This window comes from Zootermopsis nevadensis, unplaced genomic scaffold (assembly GCF_977971745.1).
Source record: "Zootermopsis nevadensis isolate Lab colony 2312 unplaced genomic scaffold, Znev_1.0 Znev_ptg000076l, whole genome shotgun sequence".
NCBI lineage: Eukaryota > Metazoa > Arthropoda > Insecta > Blattodea > Termopsidae > Zootermopsis > Zootermopsis nevadensis.
The window spans coordinates 421,660-440,672 of record NW_028259207.1 but is presented as its reverse complement, the minus strand read 5'-3'; the positions used below and the strand labels follow the sequence as shown (position 1 = coordinate 440,672).

Here is a 19,013-nt window from a genome sequence, read left to right as displayed (position 1 = left end):
CTTCTGTCTCCCATAGATCCCGCCTGACATTATCCTCCCATCTACGTCTAGGTCTACCCAGCGGTCTCTTCCCTTCGGGTATCCCAACCAGTACCCGGTGCACACCTCTTGTCTCATCCATGTGCGCTACATGCCCCGCCCATCTCATTCTTCTCGACTTAATCACCCTGACAATATTGGGGGAGGAATATAAATTTTGAAGTTCATTATGCAGTTTTCTCCAGACCCCATCGTCTGCTCTCCTAGGCCCAAATATCCTCCCTTAGAGTGAGAGACCACGTTTTGAACCGATGCAAGACAACTGGCAGAATTATTGTTTCGTATATTATAATCTTCAGGTTCTTAGAAATCAGTCGTGAAGACAAAATATTTTGAACTGAGCAGTAGCAGGCATTTTCGGAATTTAGCCTCCCCCTAATTCCGTCGTGAATAAATTTTGATTTGTTATTGTTGTTTCATTGTTCCGTAAACCCGCGTACTATATAGTAACAGTATCAGAACTTTAACCTGATTTTCGACCACTTTCAAGGTCACTGACAATTTATTCTGGCCGATTAAACGCACGACGTCGCTTTCATTGCTATCGTAAACCACGTGCACTCTTAGCTTCGTGTTGTTGATGATGTGTCCGTGCTATGAATGCTTTTACGAAATCTTGTGACGTATTCGAGTATGGTGACCAAAGAACGTAGAAGCGAAAATCAAGGTAATGCATCGTGGAGATGTACTTTGTATGTCGACTGTTGAACGTTTGAATACAGTCTCGCGAATAATGGTATACGTTGTAAGTGTGCGCGTAGATGTGGAAATGGAGTGCTGACAAGAGTAGGTTTTCTCTCTGCGTTTCTGATAATGTCATCTCTGGTCGCGACGACGATGGCGCCATCATTCTACTTCGTGTGTTTGGGATTGTTTGACTAAGATATTTTGTTGTGACTTCTGCTTCTGTTTTGTAGCGTGATTATTAATCTTTTCTGTATTTGTTAAGAAATATTGAAATAATTTGCTAAGAGCTTAATATGTTTTATTACATTATCATTTATCTTTATTAATGAGGTCAATATTTCTGTAGAATGTTTCCCTGATTTATTTCTTTCATGTTTTCCAGACTGCTTTTATTTTGTTTTTTTGCTCGAGGCTGTTTAGTCTGGTTGTCACATTTAATCTGATTTAGACCTCGAGAAAGTAAGTATCTTATAATATTTCGTGCAGTGAATTTTCATTACTTGGTTGTTCCACTATTGACAAATTAGGTAATCTTTTTTTATCTTTGTGATCCAGTCATTCTTTTCAGATATTTTATCACTGTTTTGGTGGTGAAACTTGCTTATACATTTTTAAGAGATTATTTAGGAATGTGTTGAATTTTGAATCTACATCAAGGCTGTTTAATACTGAGTGCCAATTTTCATTCGATGTGTTATACATTCTTTAATAGTGTCTTCATTTCTGAGTCTGATTGATATTCTGTACTTATGATAACTGGAGATCGACTTTTTTATTATTAATATTACTAGAAGTCATACATCGTGATCAGATGGAGTAATTTTGGATTCTTATGGGGAAATTAACTATTGCCATGACATTGGAAGATGCTAGTCGATCATTTTACACATTTTTATGGTGACTTTCAATAAGATAATTTGTATTGATGATAATGGGACCACAGTTGACGATGTTGTGCTGTAGGTTTAAAAAGATAATTTATAATGCTTTGTAACTTGTTTAGGAAAGTCAGCATTGCCAGTGGGGGCTCTATGTATAGCTAGGACATATATGTTGGAATGTTTAGATTCCAATTGCACAATGCAGCATCTATTTCTTGTTATTTTAGTGACACAATACATTTATCTAATTAAATTTTAGGTTCTTTTTGGCAATAATACTTGCACCTTCTTTTACCATATTTCATCTAGAGTAAGTACCTCCAAAAGTAACATTTTCAAGTTTACCTGTGGTGTTGTGTTAAACACAGATTAGGGTGTGTACTTATTATTAATGGACACTGATAGTTGATCAGTTTTGTTTGAAAGTCCTCTTATGTTATGATGGTGCATGACAGAATTGTTATCTTGATTGTATTCTGAATTTAGAACTGGTTTATTAGCATTGATGTAGACATCTTTCAGGTATTTGGTGACAGATTTGGGCTTAAGCCTAAAAGAAGGGTTAGATCTTACATCAGTGATTACAGGTATCGAGTTTGCACCTAATCTAATTAGCAGTGAGTTGCACAAGCTTCTCCTTGCCCTTTGAGTTACGTTGTAATCCATGTCTGGTATGATCATTCCTATTTCAGGATGAATTGTCAGTTAATCCAATATGTGATTTGTCTGCATTGCAAAGGGCACACTCAAGTAGAATATTTCCACTCCCCACCAACTTGTCTATATTGGGCTTGTCATGGTTGCAAAAGGAAAGTACTAGAAATCTGGTGACTTTGTAGGTTATGATTGCGTAATGTCATGAAAGAGAAATTTATGGGTTTTTACTTGTTCAATAAGCTCCTGATTATGAGTGTTTGGAATATTCATGCATTACTTCTTTTTTAAATAAGCACAGGTGAAATAGGCCTTCAACATCTTACTTGCCTGTGGGGTGGGGCTGGGGGTTCTAAAGAAGATGGATGAAAATCATAATAAAATTCAAGTGACAGTAAAACAAAGGCTTCGTGTACTTAGGAAATTTGAGAACAAAGAATGGGCAACAGAATTTATAATAAAAGTATGTGATAGGGATTGAGTGATTCCATCCTTGAAAGAACACCATATACCAGGCTGACCTACTGATGGCGTATTTTGGGCATAGTTTTCTGGGAGTCCAGTAACACTGGTTTGATTAAGGGGTAAACTTTCTCCAGAGCTAGTAAGAAATCAGGAAATCAGAAGTTCATGTCATGGTGTGTGCTATGAGAAGTTTTGAAAAGATTGACAGTGAACTGAAAAATGGCTTCAGAGTGGTGCGTGTGAAGTGGACTTCCGGCACATGACAGACGGACATTGTAAGAGCTGCCGTGAGACAAATGACAGTGAAGTTCATGCTGTCATGAGGGAGAGTCTAAAGAGATTTCAGAACAAGTGAGCATTACAAACTGTTTCGTAAAAAAGGTCTGTTGTGTAAGAAACGTTAAGCAGTTTGTGAAGTTCTGTGAATGCACCAAACAAAATAGTTTGGATTAACTCTCTTTTTTTATTATCTATGCATCTTCTACCCTTCATTAGCCCTGATAATCAATACAACAGGTGGGAAAGGGAAATTCTTGAAATCTCTTAACTTTTTTGGTTATGGTTGTAAAAGAAAAGTTGTTTAACTGTGATGTCTTCGTTATTATTGTATAAAATATGAAAGACATTTTCTTGAAATCAGTTTGGCTATTATTCTGTAATTCATACTCATGTAATTCGTATTTGTTTCAACGTAAATAATTACACGTTTCCCCAGCGCGTGGGGTTTTATCTAATTTTTTTTCTACATTATTTAGCTTATTTAAAAACTCTGGTTTCCCTACAATAGGCATAAATCTTTTGCCTTTTACTAAAGTTTTCTGTTGAGGGGAACATATGATTCATACTGTTTCATTCTTACATTTGAATTACTGGTTGATTTTTTTAACTTTGTTGTATTGAGAATGTCAGAACAAAAATGTCTACTCTGCAGTTATGAGATCTAACGTAATATTAATCTCAAACACTACCGTGTACTTATCAATTCACTGTTACAAATTCCATTGCTCATCTTAAATCCTAGATGAAAACTTCTTGTATGTTCTTTCTACATGCTGTATGTTCACAGGTGTGGGGTATGGAGGGTCATCGGAGGAAGCAAAAGAAGCAGCTGCTAGATCAGTTTTGGACAGGATCTTAGTTGCTTCCGAAGAGTAAGTGCTCATCATTACTTCTCTCTGATGTACAGAGAATATTTCTTTCAGCACAGGGAACCTGTAAAAGTATGAAAGTAAACCACCAGGTGTATCTGAAGTCTTGACCTGATAACCGTCTGTCCTTTTGTTTGCTAGGAATTCTGACATCCCGCTCGACCCCAATTATATCACTAGATACTTTGTGTCTCTCTCGAAATTGGCCGTCTCCTTCTTATAAAGGAGGACTCGCTGAGCAAGGCTCATACACCTGTTCGTGTATTGTTACCAAACAAGAAGAAGAAGAAGAATATTTGAAGCTTGAGGAAACTGGTTAGTTGAGTCATAGCACTGGGTATACGAAGAGTGGTATGTTTGTGAATGTGTATGCTATGATGTGGTTAGGAATACCAATAGGTGATGATTTTGTGTCGTCATAGTAATCTATAATTTCCCTAGAAAATTTTGAAATTATTTTTAATATTTATATGAACCTTACTGTTTCATTCTTACATTTGGATTACTGATTGATTTCTTAACTTTGTTGTATTGAGAATGTCAGACAAAAATGACTACTCTGCAGTTATGGGATCTAACGTAATATTAATCTCAAACGTTACCGCGTCCTTATCAATTCACTGTTACAAATTCCATTGCTCATCTTAAATCCTAAATGAAAACTGCTTGATTTTTCTTTATAGATGCTGTATGTTCACAGGTGTGGGGTATGGAGGGTCATTGGAGGAAGCAACAGAAGCAGCTGCTAGATCAGTTTTGGACAGGATCTTAGTTGCTTCCGAAGAGTAAGTGCTCATCATTACTTCTCTCTGATGTACAGAGAATATTTCTTTCAGCACAGGGAACCTGTAAAAGTAAGAAAGTAAACCACCAGGTGTATCTGAAGTCTTGATCTGATAACCGTCTGTCCTTTTGTTTGCTAGGAATTTTGACATCCCGCTCGACCCCAATTATATCACTAGATACTTTGTGTCTCTCTCGAAATTGGCCGTCTCCTTCTTATGAAGGAGGACTCGCTGAGCAAGGCTCATACACCTGTTCGTGTATTGTTACCAAGCAAGAAGAAGAAGAAGAATATTTGAAGCTTGAGGAAACTGGTTAGTTGAGTCATAGCACTGGGTATTCAATGAGTGCTATGTTTGTGAATGTGTATGCTATGATGTGGTTAGGAATACCAATAGGTGATGATATTGTGTCGTCATAGTAATCTATAATTTCCCTAGAAAATTTTGAAATTATTTTTAATATTTATATGAACCATACTGTTTCATTCTTACATTTGGATTACTGATTGATTTTTAACTTTGTTGTATTGAGAATGTCAGACAAAAATGACTACTCTGCAGTTTTGGGATCTAACGTAATATTAATCTCAAACGCTACCGCGTCCTTATCAATTCACTGTTACAAATTCCATTGCTCATCTTAAATCCTAGATGAAAACTGCTTGTATTTTCTTTCTACATGCTGTATGTTCACAGGTGTGGGGTATGGAGGGTCATCGGAGGAAGCAACAGAAGCAGCTGCTAGATCAGTTTCGGACAGGATCTTAGTTGCTTCCGAAGAGTAAGTGTTCATCATTACTTCACTCTGATGTACAGAGAATATTTCTTTCAGCACAGGGAACCTGTAAAAGTATGAAAGTAAACCACCAGGTGTATCTGAAGTCTTGACCTGATAACCGTCTGTCCTTTTGTTTGCTAGGAATTCTGACATCCCGCTCGACCCCAATTATATCACTAGATACTTTGTGTCTCTCTCGAAATTGGCCGTCTCCTTCTTATGAAGGAGGACTCGCTGAGCAAGGCTCATACACCTGTTCGTGTATTGTTACCAAGCAAGAAGAAGAAGAAGAATATTTGAAGCTTGAGGAAACTGGTTAGTTGAGTCATAGCACTGGGTATTCAATGAGTGCTATGTTTGTGAATGTGTATGCTATGATGTGGTTAGGAATACCAATAGGTGATGATATTGTGTCGTCATAGTAATCTATAATTTCCCTAGAAAATTTTGAAATTATTTTTAATATTTATATGAACCATACTGTTTCATTCTTACATTTGGATTACTGATTGATTTTTAACTTTGTTGTATTGAGAATGTCAGACAAAAATGACTACTCTGCAGTTTTGGGATCTAACGTAATATTAATCTCAAACGCTACCGCGTCCTTATCAATTCACTGTTACAAATTCCATTGCTCATCTTAAATCCTAGATGAAAACTGCTTGTATTTTCTTTCTACATGCTGTATGTTCACAGGTGTGGGGTATGGAGGGTCATCGGAGGAAGCAACAGAAGCAGCTGCTAGATCAGTTTTGGACAGGATCTTAGTTGCTTCCGAAGAGTAAGTGTTCATCATTACTTCTCTCTGATGTACAGAGAATATTTCTTTCAGCACAGGGAACCTGTAAAAGTATGAAAGTAAACCACCAGGTGTATCTGAAGTCTTGACCTGATAACCGTCTGTCGTTTTGTTTGCTAGGAACTCTGACATCACACTCGACCCCATTACGTCATTGGAGACAATGTGTCTCTCCAGGAATTGGCCGGCTCCTTCCTATGTAGGAGGTGTTGCTGTGGGAGGCCTATACACCTACACGTGTATTGTGATCAAGCGACAAGAAGAAGAATATTTGAAGCTTGAGGAAACAGGTTAGTTGAGTCATAGCACTGGGTATACGAAGAGTGGTATGTTTGTGAATGTGTATGCTATGATGAGGTTAGAAATGCCAATAGGTGATGCTGTATGTTCTCAGGTGTGGGGTATGGATCTACTGAAGATGGAGCCAAAAGTGAAGCAGCAAAAGTTATTATTGACAAGTTGTTTATTGGTTCATAATAAGATTCAGATAATTGTACCTACAAGATGTCCGAAGTTGTGTTCATCATTTTTGTTTATAATCGTTGCAGCGCACTTATTGCATGTGCTGTAAATTTAATTTAATTTCTGGTACATTTTGTCTACATACAGTGAAACGTCTATCCATCGTTCCCGGATGCATCGTCTGTTTTGTTCGGTCCCGGATACATCCCATATAAAATAATGTTATATTTTCCCGCTTCTATCGTTTTATGGCATCGATCGTCTAAAAATCTTAGTCCCGGCCCACAATTTTCCCGCAATGATCGTTTCTGAGAATTTAAAATGCTGGGTTTTGAGATAAATTAATACCGAAAGACGCACAATGTTTTTGGAATACGCAGTAGCGGTAACATGTTATGTTGCCCAACCAGCACAGATTCTTTTGGAATGAGTGGTCAGCGGTGCAGGGGTGATAGTTGGAGTGAATGTCGGTGCTCATTGTCAGAAATTTTATGAGTTTAATCAGGGTGCACTCATATTTCGTTCCAGCGATGCCAGATGGCATGTGCAGTGTGAATTTCTTCACAAATGCTTTTATTATAAGTACAAAGGAAAGGCCGGCGACACTTTTCATTCTTCTGGTTCATCTCGTTTCCAGTGGTTCAGTGTCTTCTACAGCTACGTTTCGTTGAGTTCGGCAGTAACAGTACTTCCATTCTTACTGTTATTGTTCCAGTCTATACTTTTGTAGTTGTTCCCGTAAATATTTTGTTATTCCTGTTACTACTGTTAATTATTTTGTTATTATTCCTGTACCATCTCTCGCCCAGTAAAACAAGTCAGAATTCTTCTAGAAAGATTAAAAATCATAGAAGAAGTGGAGAAAAATGCATTTGAAAAAAGAATCGACTTTGCTAAACGCCTTGGATTAGCACCATCTACTTTAAATTCAATGATTGCAAAGAAGAAATAAATCCGAAAACAAACTGACAAGTGCGGTAATTCATGCAAAAAAAGGAAAACCGGAAGGAAATCAACTTTCAGTGAGCTAGAAAGTGTCCTCTTCACTTGGTACCAGCAATCGCGGGCCTCAGGAATTCCTGTTGATGGCAACATCTTGCGGGAAAAAGCCAAGACGATAGCCGCAAGACTGAATATTGAAAATTTTGCAGCGTCGAATGGCTGGATTAGTAGATTTAAAGAACGACATGGTATGGTCTACAAGAAGTTAGCCGGCGAAAGTGCTGCTGTGGATGTGGAAAGAACGGAGCTGTGGCTCGAGAGTCTGCTGGAGGGACATTTATAATGCGGATGAGACAGGACTTTTCTACAACGCCCTCCCGGATAGGACGCTGGCATTGAAAGGTGAATCTTGCCACGGGGGAAAACGTGCAAAACACCGAATTACTGTTCTTCTGTGTGTTAACAGTGACGGTAGTGACAAACGGGTTCCGATTGTAGTTGGAAAATCACTAAAACCGCGTTGTTTCAAAAACATGAAAAAACGTCCGGTGAAATATCACGCCAACAAAAAGGCTTGGATGACCACAGACATCTTTACGGCGTTCTTAAGTTCTCTGGATGCCTCCATGGGCACACAAGGCAGAAAGATTTTGCTGTTTGTAGATAATTGTGCCGCTCATCCGAAGGACACGACATTTCTACGAAATGTGAAAGTCGTGCAGTATCCAGCAAATTGCACGAGCGTTTACATACGCTTGATTTAGTCTTTCTTTTATGCGCATAATATTATTGAACGTGACGAGGAAAACATTTTGAATGTGGAAAGGTCTCTGTTTGGCTTAAAACGTAAAGTTTTGACAAACCATTTGTCCATTAAAGACTTTTTTGGTAAAAAGAAGTAACTTTGAAAGAGAAACATTGCTTTTTTTAAATTTTTAATGCTTTCCCGTATTCATCGTTTTTATTTCCCACCCCCGCCGAAACGATGCATCGAGGTTTCACTGTATATGCTTGAAAATGTCTGTTACGCACAGGCACAAAAATGAACACACAAATGGTACAATTATCAGTTCTGGGAAAACACCAATAATAACTTTAGTTTGCTTACTTTAGGTGAGTGCCACTAAGAAATCTGTGAATCATCTCTTCATATAATCCTGTCATCAGCTTGCTGAAATAAGCTTAACATTTCTTCTTTATGTTTTCAAGGTTATGCCTGCAAGCCTTGTTCACTAAAATGTGTGCGATGTTTACCAGTGTCTCTGAATGGATTTTAGCATTAAAAATGGCTGTCTTCAGCATTGTAGCGTCGTGTATTCTGGTGAAAGTTTACCAGCACGGCACTACAACCTGGATGACAGCCATCTTCATACTCGCCAATTTGAGAATCTCAAATCTTGCAGTTTATGTTTTATCTGTTTGTTAATAATAAGATTGTCATTCATTATTGTTGTGAGGTTTAAGTAAGCAGTAAATAATACTTAAAATGCAGTTTATACCTCAAAGGCAATTTAACGTGTGTCTGTTACGAATATCAGTTAGCTGTGCATTTGAGGGAAATTATCACTGTTTATTCCAAGAAAAATTAATGGAAAACAGGTGCACAGTATCCGGTTTGCAGATTACGAGGTGCGATCAGAAAGTTTCCAGACTGTGTCAATAGAGGGCGAACCGGATGTAGTACGAGCTTCTGCCGCTAGGGGGTGCGGCCTACAATCATAGTGAATCAGTGTGCCAGCCGGCATCATCGAATTAGCATTTGTTTCTTAGTTACGGGCGTTTTGGTAGTGCATTACACCGACCCTCCTGCAATTTCGGAATGGCGTGTGCATCACATTTTGCCAAAGACTCGCCAAAACGGCTACGGAAACCTATGAAATTCTAAAGCAAGCATTTGGGGAGTCCGCAAACTTTTGTGTGGCATTCACGTTTTAAAAATGGCCGAACCTCTGTCGATGATGACGAGCATTCTGGACGACCATCTTCGAGCACAACGCCCGAAAATGTTACGAAGATCGACGTCGTACCATCAACGACTTGTGCGACATTGTTGGGATAGGCTATGGGACCTGTCAGCTGATTCTAAAGGAAGAACTCCACATGCGACGCATCATGACAACGCGCCAGCACACACCGCCCTCAAAGTTCGGCAGTTTTTGGCCTCAAACACCATGGCTGTCATCCCGCACCCTCCTTATTCGCCGTGTGACTTCTTCCTCTTGCCAAAGATGAAAATTCAGCTAAAGGGAAGGAGATTTGAGACGATAGAAGAGATTCAGGCAGAATCGCAGATGGTGCTTGACAGGCTGACAAAGAAAGATTTCCAGGGATGCTTCCAGGCTTGGCAGCGGCACTGGGATCGTTGTGTTCACTCCCAGGGGAACTACTCCGAGGGTGATGGATGAATTTAATACCTGAGATAAGTGTACAGGTTTTTATAGGCGCAGTCTGTAAACTTTCTGATCGCACCTCGTACATTGCAATAATAGCAAATTGATAAGGTGAAATGAACAGGATGTTTGGAATGTTTAACAAAAAACTAGAGAAGTTCCAGCTAAAAGTAATGAACTTGACAGTGACTGTCTTGTGGATATGGATATGGCATGATCTTACGTGTTTGACAGCTGTTGAGGCATCTGCAAATTAGCTGATGACAATAGGGAGGGCTTCTTGAGCCCATAGCACAGTATGGAGTCAGCATTTGTTTAGTAGCCTCGTTTCTGTGAAACAAGTGATTACTGACTGAAATGCTTCAAGCGCTCGTATTCACGCTGATTTTGATGAGGCGTTGTATATTTTACGTGCAGAAGTTTGGAAATTGCATGATCTGTGAAATAATCCTACAAAATAGACGATGCGGTACTTTTGACTGATTTGTGGATTTTAGACGATACTGATCAGGTCTTTCTGACACAAAGATCCAGATGCATTCATTGGTCTGGCTGCATTGATTATGTATTTAACAAGAAACAGCAGCGACATGTCGCATCATTCCCTGTAGGTTTCTGAAATGCTGGACTTTGCTCCAGATTGATGCTGCTGGTTGCCTGAGAAGATTTTATCACATTTAGTCACTGTGAAAGCTTCAAGTCATTTCTGACTGATGTTCAGTTTTGAAAAGTTTATCATTATCATACTTTTGACTATGTTATGTTACAAGTTATGTGATTATGTTTGATTTTCAAGAATGGTGATATAGGAAGTCACATTTTCAAATAGTTTATATGTATATATATATATATATATTATTATTATAAAATTATGTTTGCTAAGAAAGCAAAGCATTACTGAAAGAGGGAACTTATTTCATATGTACATTGTTTTCAACAGTAACTAGCCAGTTAATGTGTTTAAAGCAAATATATATAATTACAAAATTATATGAGATATTTAGTAATATTACTATTTTCATGTATTACATGCAATTGATATGTATATGTGTCTTCCATGAATGAAAACTGATGGAGCAGCATTTTGCATTTATGTATACATGCATATACGTCTTTATATATGTACACCTAATAAGTGCATACATGCTTATACAGTGTACATGAAATGTGACCATTAAAAGTTTTGGAACCCGTATTTACAAATTTCATGGAGAATTGATTTTTGTATGTGAAGAATCTCTTATGTATGGGTGAAACCATGTGGATGGACGTCTGTTGAGTAGAAGTGAATGTTGCAGTTTGAATATCATAGAGTCGAGTTCTTTTAAGTATATATCAGGTTGCGTGCCAGAGACAAAGTTTTCTTAGTAATTAAAAGTTTGATCTCGTTTGCTTGACACAGAAGAAGAGGATAGTGCAGGCATCTGCAGTCACTGTCGTGATGTTGAATGCCTGATGATAATACACAAGATTTATATAGGAATTTGCTATTCTTGTATTTATATGCAGTCCTGTATGTCAAAAACAATACTGAATAGTTTTCATAGTTTCCATAGGGCCATGCTCTTGGATACCTATATTTATGTTAGTTTTTTTAATGACAGATCAGAGTTATTGCTTTGCTGTTCTGTTTGCCTTATTGACATGAATTGTTCGTTATATGTTCATGAGTAGGTATTGATGAAACGAGTTGTGATTGTGTCTTTTCACTATACACTTATTGTATAATAAAATGAAAAAGCATAGTTAAAGACTAGTGATAATTCACTATATGATATGAATGAGCAAATAAGGATATATTTGCTTTTAGAGACAATTGGGCATTAAAATATCAACATGTGACTTGTGCGTAACTGAAAAGTTGTTCAGATTTGAAAGGATTCATGAATGTTCAATTGACAGTGCCTGTATCTTTCACCCTTATTGTGCATTTACAACCTATTTGTAATTTTAATTTAGTCCTTATAACCCCTAGTGATTACTGGCTTTAAGATACTTAGAGTAAAGGTGTATTACTGTAAACCTCATTTGCTATACCTTGTGTTCAAAGAAGGATGCATTAAAGAATAATCAAGTTTAGTGTGGATAAAATATCCAGTAACTTCTCTGTTATGGCATCTGACTATGATGAATGGCACAAGCACATTATTGAACCACAGTTCATTATCGAGGTGTCTTACAGGGATTTGGGGAAGTTTTTCCCAGTTTTGGCAAGTGGCCTTGAAAGAATGTGATCGTGGATTTAAAATAACTGGCTGTGATAAAATATTGCATACTGTTTTTACTCTGTATAGCAGCTAAATGTTTTTGAGAAGATCATATTACTCTGCTTGAATTTCAGAAGTATGGATGGAGGATGTCTGAGGACTGGTAAAATACAAGTATCATTGCTTATCTTGTGTCACTTGAAACACTGCGTGCCTCTACACGCCTTTACTGGTAATTGTTTTTCAATTCTCCTGCATGAAATGCATGACATTGCAATATTTTACATTGGCCAAGCTTGCCTCTTTGTGAAATTGCCATTTCTTTTGTAAGTCACAAACCCTCAAGGTAGACATGCTTGAAGAAAGGTGAAAGTACTCACACTGGGACAAATAGTTATTGGGGATTGTCTTTACAAATAAACCAATCTACATCACATACCTTGTGCAGTGATAGTTACACAATTCATCTCTTGGTTTCACACAGCATTAGAAATTACATACACTGTTCTGTCAGAAGTCTTTGTAGAACAAAGCTTGCTATTTCTTTGTGTTGAGAAACTGTTGATAATCTCTGAATATATATATATATAAATTGTAAAAGTGGTTAAAGGCATGTCAGAAACTGTTTCGTTTAAAGTTAAAATGTAATTTCCAGTATTGATGATGTTTGTACTGTTTGTTGTAAGGAATACTTTGTTGTCCATGTGGAATCCCAGGTTTCCCCTTTTTTTAGGGCAAGTGTAGAATTTTCTTATGGATCTGTCAAAGAATTACTCTGTTTAAAGTTATATGTCTTTGCAGCTATGCGTGTGCAGTTTTACAATTTTTGTTAGCAATAATGTTCATAATTTAGCAATATAAAGCAGTTGTACTGTTTAATGGACAGACAGGTTATGTAAAGCTGATGGCAAAGATCATATTAACAAGTAGTTTGAAGAAGAGGGGATGTTACTGAAATGGTTGTGAGAGTGTGAACCAGGTTGAGTAACTATGAATGTAAACACACACACAGAAACAGTTGTTTAATGCCCACTTGTCGTGTTGGTGTCAGATTTTTGTCTTGAATGTTATAAAAAGGAGAGAGTAGTCAGATTGAGATTGTCGTTGTCTATTTTGAATTAATTTTGTTTCCTGCTTGTTTCCCTTAACCTGACGTGTGGACTCATTGCAGACAGTTCAATGTTCATAAAGAGCATGCATAGGAAAACTTTGAAAGCATAATATTGTACCTTAAATGAGCATAAGAGTTTCAGCAGGATCTAGGAAAGAGCATTTAACAATCCTGAATCCATTAAGTCGTGTAATTGAATATTTTATGTGAGAGTGATTATGAATATGAGGAAGTAACAGTTTGAAACTCAGTGGTTCTAATGCGAATGAAGGCTGGATGATCTTTTAGCTTGGGTGTAAGCGACAAGAAATGCATCAGGAATTGTTGGGGTTTCGGAGGAGGAAGCAGACTTATAAAAAGAGGGAAGATGATGTTAAATTTTGTTATTTTTAACCCAGTTTAGTGTCATCTACGTGGCTACTGTTTGTCCTGGCTAACAAGTCTCATTGGTCGGGTCAGAGCATATAGCACAAGGGAACATGGCTTCTGGTCATGGCTTAGCTCAAGTGTGTCAGGGTCAGTGTCTGCGATAGGTCACATTAGAAAGAGGTAAAATAGTTTTAGGGGCAATCACAAGAGCATGAAAGATTATAACCATCTATTTTTACTAATTCCGAAGCTTAAACTTGGTGTTTGTTTGTTATTCTTGTATATTCCCACATGTTAATGAAATGTGAATTTCATTTAAACAGCAGTACACAAGTAGCTGTCGGACATGTTATTTGAAACATAATTTTATATTAAAACTGTGAGATTTGAGAGCTGCTGTGTGGAATCTCATAAAACATTGAAGAGGACCCCGTGAGCTGAAATGTTTGGCAATGCCTGGTGTAGCTGTAGTGACATATCACACACAAACCCAAGATGGGGAGACCTCAGTTTGAGGTGCAGTGGGTTGAATGTTCTGTGGGAATGTGAGCCATACTTGACTTAGTGCGTTTGAAATGTGGAGGTGCAGATGCAGAGGTAGTAGTTTGTTAACCTCTAATGTATGAGAACTAGGGATTTAAATGCGAATACTTGAGGCTGCTAGCTGGACTCCAATTCTGGGCCGAGGCATAAGACCATTGAAGTCAGATTGTCACAGGAATATTGAAGTGTCTGAGGTACAGTGTTGTATCCCTTTTGCTTCTGTTTATAGTTATCAAGTGTTACGGATTTCGGAGCAGTTCATGTCTTATCTATATTTCAAGATTGTCAGTTGTTAGACAGCGGTCAGTAATATATCTCTTCAATAACATTGAAGGAACCCCACTTCTTGCAGGTAGCTTTGTGAGAGCTGAATATGTAGAGTTTATAGCCTGTTGTGTGTTAAGGGAAAACGATTTTTGTTTTTCTGGTGCTGATATATTCATAGGTTATTTAGCATATAAACTGTATGTCATTTATATGTTTAGCGTTGGTTGCAGTTCCTTTGCCAGCTTCTGAATTAGGTGGTTTGTAGGCTGTATGGATACCTTGTATGGTGATAATAAGTATTTGAATGGAATTGTGTGTGTGTTTTAGCAACGATCTAGAAAGTGGTTACTTTGGGGACTCAAATGGTAGTGGGAACATGATACTAACATTCACGGTTGTCCTGATATGTCCAGGGTATGAATTTGTGTGAACATTGAATTTGATTGAGCGTGATAGGGGGATGAGAAACGTAGACTGGTGAACAGAGACTAGGCAGATACAAGAAGGAGAGGTAGGAAAGGCCAAAGAGGAAGTTTAAGTGGTGGAAAATGAAGATGGTCACTATTTTTGGAATTTGAGTGTAGAGTCCTAATTTACTATGTTCCTGTTTATAAGTAGGAAGATAGAATAGGTACAAATCTTTAATGCAGCAGAAGGTTTGGCTCCTGTTGGGATGGTGGATATTCTGCAGTGTTTTTTGAACCCTTGGTATGGCAAAGCAGAGAAAGTGGCCTTGAAAACAGTGTTTAAAATTACGTAAAATATAAAATGTAATTAATTGCTTCATATTGTGAAAAATAAATTAAATTATATTAAATCCTTTAGTTTTACCCTAAACAGAAGAATTAGGAAAATAAATAAAATTTCACTTCATTTTAGTGTGCTAATTTAGAGGTTTAGGGTGATTAGATAACACATTTTCCAAATTGGAAAGTCTGACTGTGAGGCATATGATGTTCCACTTTGAGACATGTATAAATACATTTTGGTGTTTCCCGATAGGAAGAGAGACAGTCATATCCATCACATCTTGTTGGACAAAAGACAGCATTCAATTATACTTGATATAAAAGCTTTCATAGAAATTTACTGAGATAACGATCAATATCCAGTGGTTACAACAGTTGGGGAGTGACTGTTACAAAACCAGTGAGTAGCATAAAAGCTTAATAGGGAGAGATTTAATGCGAAGAAAGTACACAGTGTGAATATTAAAGACCAGGAAACAACTTTACAACTTCAGAAATATTTGAAAAAGTGTTATAGTGAACCTAACATTCTCTACCAAAGAGAATGTATGTAGTTACAAATTGAAGCAGCATAAACTATGTTTTGATGAAGAATTCTGAAAATTAACATTAATAGCAGGGGGATAGTTTTCAGTTGTAGCAAAATCAAGACAGGATGAATGGAGATAGCCTAAACAGTATAACATGAGAAAAGTTGATGTTTAACAACAGAGAAAGGGAGACAATTTGAAAAATAAAATCAACTTGAACACAAAGGAAGAACAAAAAATATTGCACATGTGTTTGAAGTGCTGACGAGAATAGTGGTTCTCTCTGCGTTTCTGATAATGTCATCTCTGGTCGCGACGACGAAGGCGCCATCATTCTACTTCGTGTGTTTGGGATTGTTTAACTAACATATTTTGTTCGTCTTCTGCTTCTTTTTTGCAACGTGATTATTAATCTATTCTGTATTTGTTAAGAAATATTGAAATAATTTGCTAAGAGCTTAATATTTTTTATTACATTATCATTTATCTTTATTAATGAGGTCAATATTTCTGTAGAATATTTCCATGATTTAATTTTTTCATGTTTTCCAGACTGCTTTTATTTTGTTGGGTTGCTCTAGGTTGTTTAGTCTGATTCTCACATTTAATCTGATTTAGACCTCGAGGAAGTAAGTATTTTAAAATATTTCGTGCAGTGAATTTTCATTATTTGGTTGTTCCACTATTGACAAATTAGTTAATCTTTTTTTATCTTTGTGATCCAATCATTCTTTTCAGATATTTTATCACTGTTTTGGTGGTGAAACTTGCTTATACATTTTTAAGAGATTATTTATTAATGTGTTAAATTTTGAATCTACATCAAGGCTGTTTAATACTCATTCCCAATTTTCATTCGATGAGAGATACATTCTTTAATAGTGTCTTCATTTGTGAGTCTGATTGGTATTCTGTACTTATGATAACTGGAGATCGATTTTTTATTATTAATATTACTAGAAGTCATACATCGTGATCAGATGGAGTAATTTTGGATTCTTATGGGGAAATTAACTGTTGCCATGACATTGGAAGATGCTACTCGAGCATTTTACACATTTTTATTGTAAATTTCAATAAGATAATTTGTATTGATGATAATGGGACCACAGTTGACGATGTTGTGCTGTAGGTTTAAAAAGATAATTTATAATGCTTTGTAACTTGTTTAGGAAAGTCAGCATTGCCAGTGGGGGCTCTATGTATAGCTAGGACATATATGTTGGAATGTTTAGATTCCAATTGCACAATGCAGCATCTATTTCTTGTTATTTTAGTGACACAATACATTTATCTAATTAAATTTTAGGTTCTTTTTGGCAATAATACTTGCACCTTCTTTTACCATATTTCATCTAGAGTAAGTACCTCCAAAAGTAACATTTTCAAGTTTACCTGTGGTGTTGTGTTAAACACAGATTAGGGTGTGTACTTATTATTAATGGACACTGATAGTTGATCAGTTTTGTTTGAAAGTCCTCTTATGTTATGATGGTGCACCACAGAATTGTTATCTTGATTGTATTCTGAATTTAGAACTGGTTTATTAGCATTGATGTAGACATCTTTCAGGTATTTGGTGACAGATTTGGGCTTAAGCCTAAAAGAAGGGTTAGATCTTACATCAGTGATTACAGGTATCCAGTTTGCACCTAATCTAATTAGCAGTGAGTTGCACAAGCTTCTACTTGCCTTCTGAATTAAGTTGTAATCCGTGTCTGGTATGATCATTCCTATTTAAGGATGAATTGTCAGTTAATCCAATATGTGATTTGTCTCCATTCCAAAGGGCACACTCAAGTAGAATATTTCCACTCCCCACCAACTTGTCTATATTGGGCCTGTCATGGTTGCAAAAGGAAAGTACTAGAAATCTGTTGACTTTGTACATTATGATTGCATAATGTCATGAAAGAGAAATTTATGGGTTCTTACTTGTTCAGTAAGCTCCTGATTATGAGTGTTTGGAATATTCATGCATTACTAATTTTTTAAATAAGCACAGGTGAAATAGGCCTTCAACTTACCTGTGGGGTGGGGGTGGGGGTTCTAAAGAAGGTGGATGAAAATCATAATAAAATTCTACTGACAGTAAAACAAAGGCTTCGTGTACTTAGGAAATTTGAGAACAGAAAATGGGCAACAGAATTTATAATAAAAGTATGTGATAGGGATTGAGTGATTCCATCCTTGAAAGAACACCATATACCAGGCTGACCTACTGATGGCGTATTTTGGGCATAGTTTTCTGGGAGTCCAGTAACACTGGTTTGATTATGGGGAAACTTTCTCCAGAGTTAGTAAGAAATGAGGAAATCAAAAGTTCGTGTCATGGTGCGTGCTATGAGAAGTTTTGAAAAGATTGACAGTGAACTGAAAAATGGCTTCAGACTGAGAGTGAAGATACTGTGCCTGTTACAGATTTATTTTTATGGAAGCCCCACAACCCAAATGTTACGTCGAGTTTGAAATCTGTGTGTGTATCTTGTGTTTTCTTTTGATTTGTTTGCCAGCTTTTCCAACACAGACCTTGCCCATGAATTTAAGGTGCAGTGTGTCTTTTATGTGAATGTTCGTTGCTGGTCTTGCTGTTGTTCATTTTGTTTGAGAACATTTGTTGAAACTATCTTCACTATACCAGTGTTGAAATCTTGCAGGGATTGTGACTGGATGTTGATGTGCTGGTCAGGAGCCTGCTTCTGCTTTGCAAGAATTCACATGCCCATATTATTCACTTGTTACAGAACTTTCATTCAGAATTTGAATGACTTTTTTATTGTAATGACAGCTTTTGAGCACGTATTTAAAGTACAAGGATACAGTTTGGTCCAGTATAATATGGATTTTTATAGAAATTCCATCAATGCATAACATTTACATTTTATGATATTCGTGCAGAGATAACCGTATGGAAATGACAGATGTAACTTGGGACACTCCTACTGTCTGTCACATCTATCGTAGGTAATATACGATTGCATAACGCCTTTGAAACACAGTGGTAATAAAGTGTACCACAAAGAGCGTTCAGTGATAGTGCCATTTGGCCACAGAGTATAATGTTTCTGCTTTCTATCATTCTGACAGTAAGCATTGATAAATATTTAGTCTCTTCAAATGCCTTAATGCAAGAATCATTGCTGTAAGTTTCTGTGTGGGAACAGTGTGCCTCTTGGGTTGTAAGTGGGTTACGGAATTATCTGG

General features: G+C 37.0%; 1 long non-coding RNA gene and 1 other non-coding gene across 2 annotated transcripts; both read left to right on the top strand.

Moving 5' to 3' along the window:
- Positions 1 to 1,924: 1,924 nt before the first annotated feature.
- Positions 1,925 to 3,062, top strand: LOC147871008 (uncharacterized). Its single transcript, XR_015532915.1, has 2 exons — positions 1,925 to 2,194; positions 2,956 to 3,062. It is a non-coding gene; the product is annotated as an uncharacterized LOC147871008 (long non-coding RNA).
- A 428-nt stretch (positions 3,063 to 3,490) lies between these two features.
- LOC147871007 (U5 spliceosomal RNA) lies at positions 3,491 to 3,604 on the top strand. The gene has a single exon (XR_015532959.1). It is a non-coding gene; the product is annotated as a U5 spliceosomal RNA (small nuclear RNA).
- The last annotated feature ends 15,409 nt before the right edge of the window (positions 3,605 to 19,013 follow it).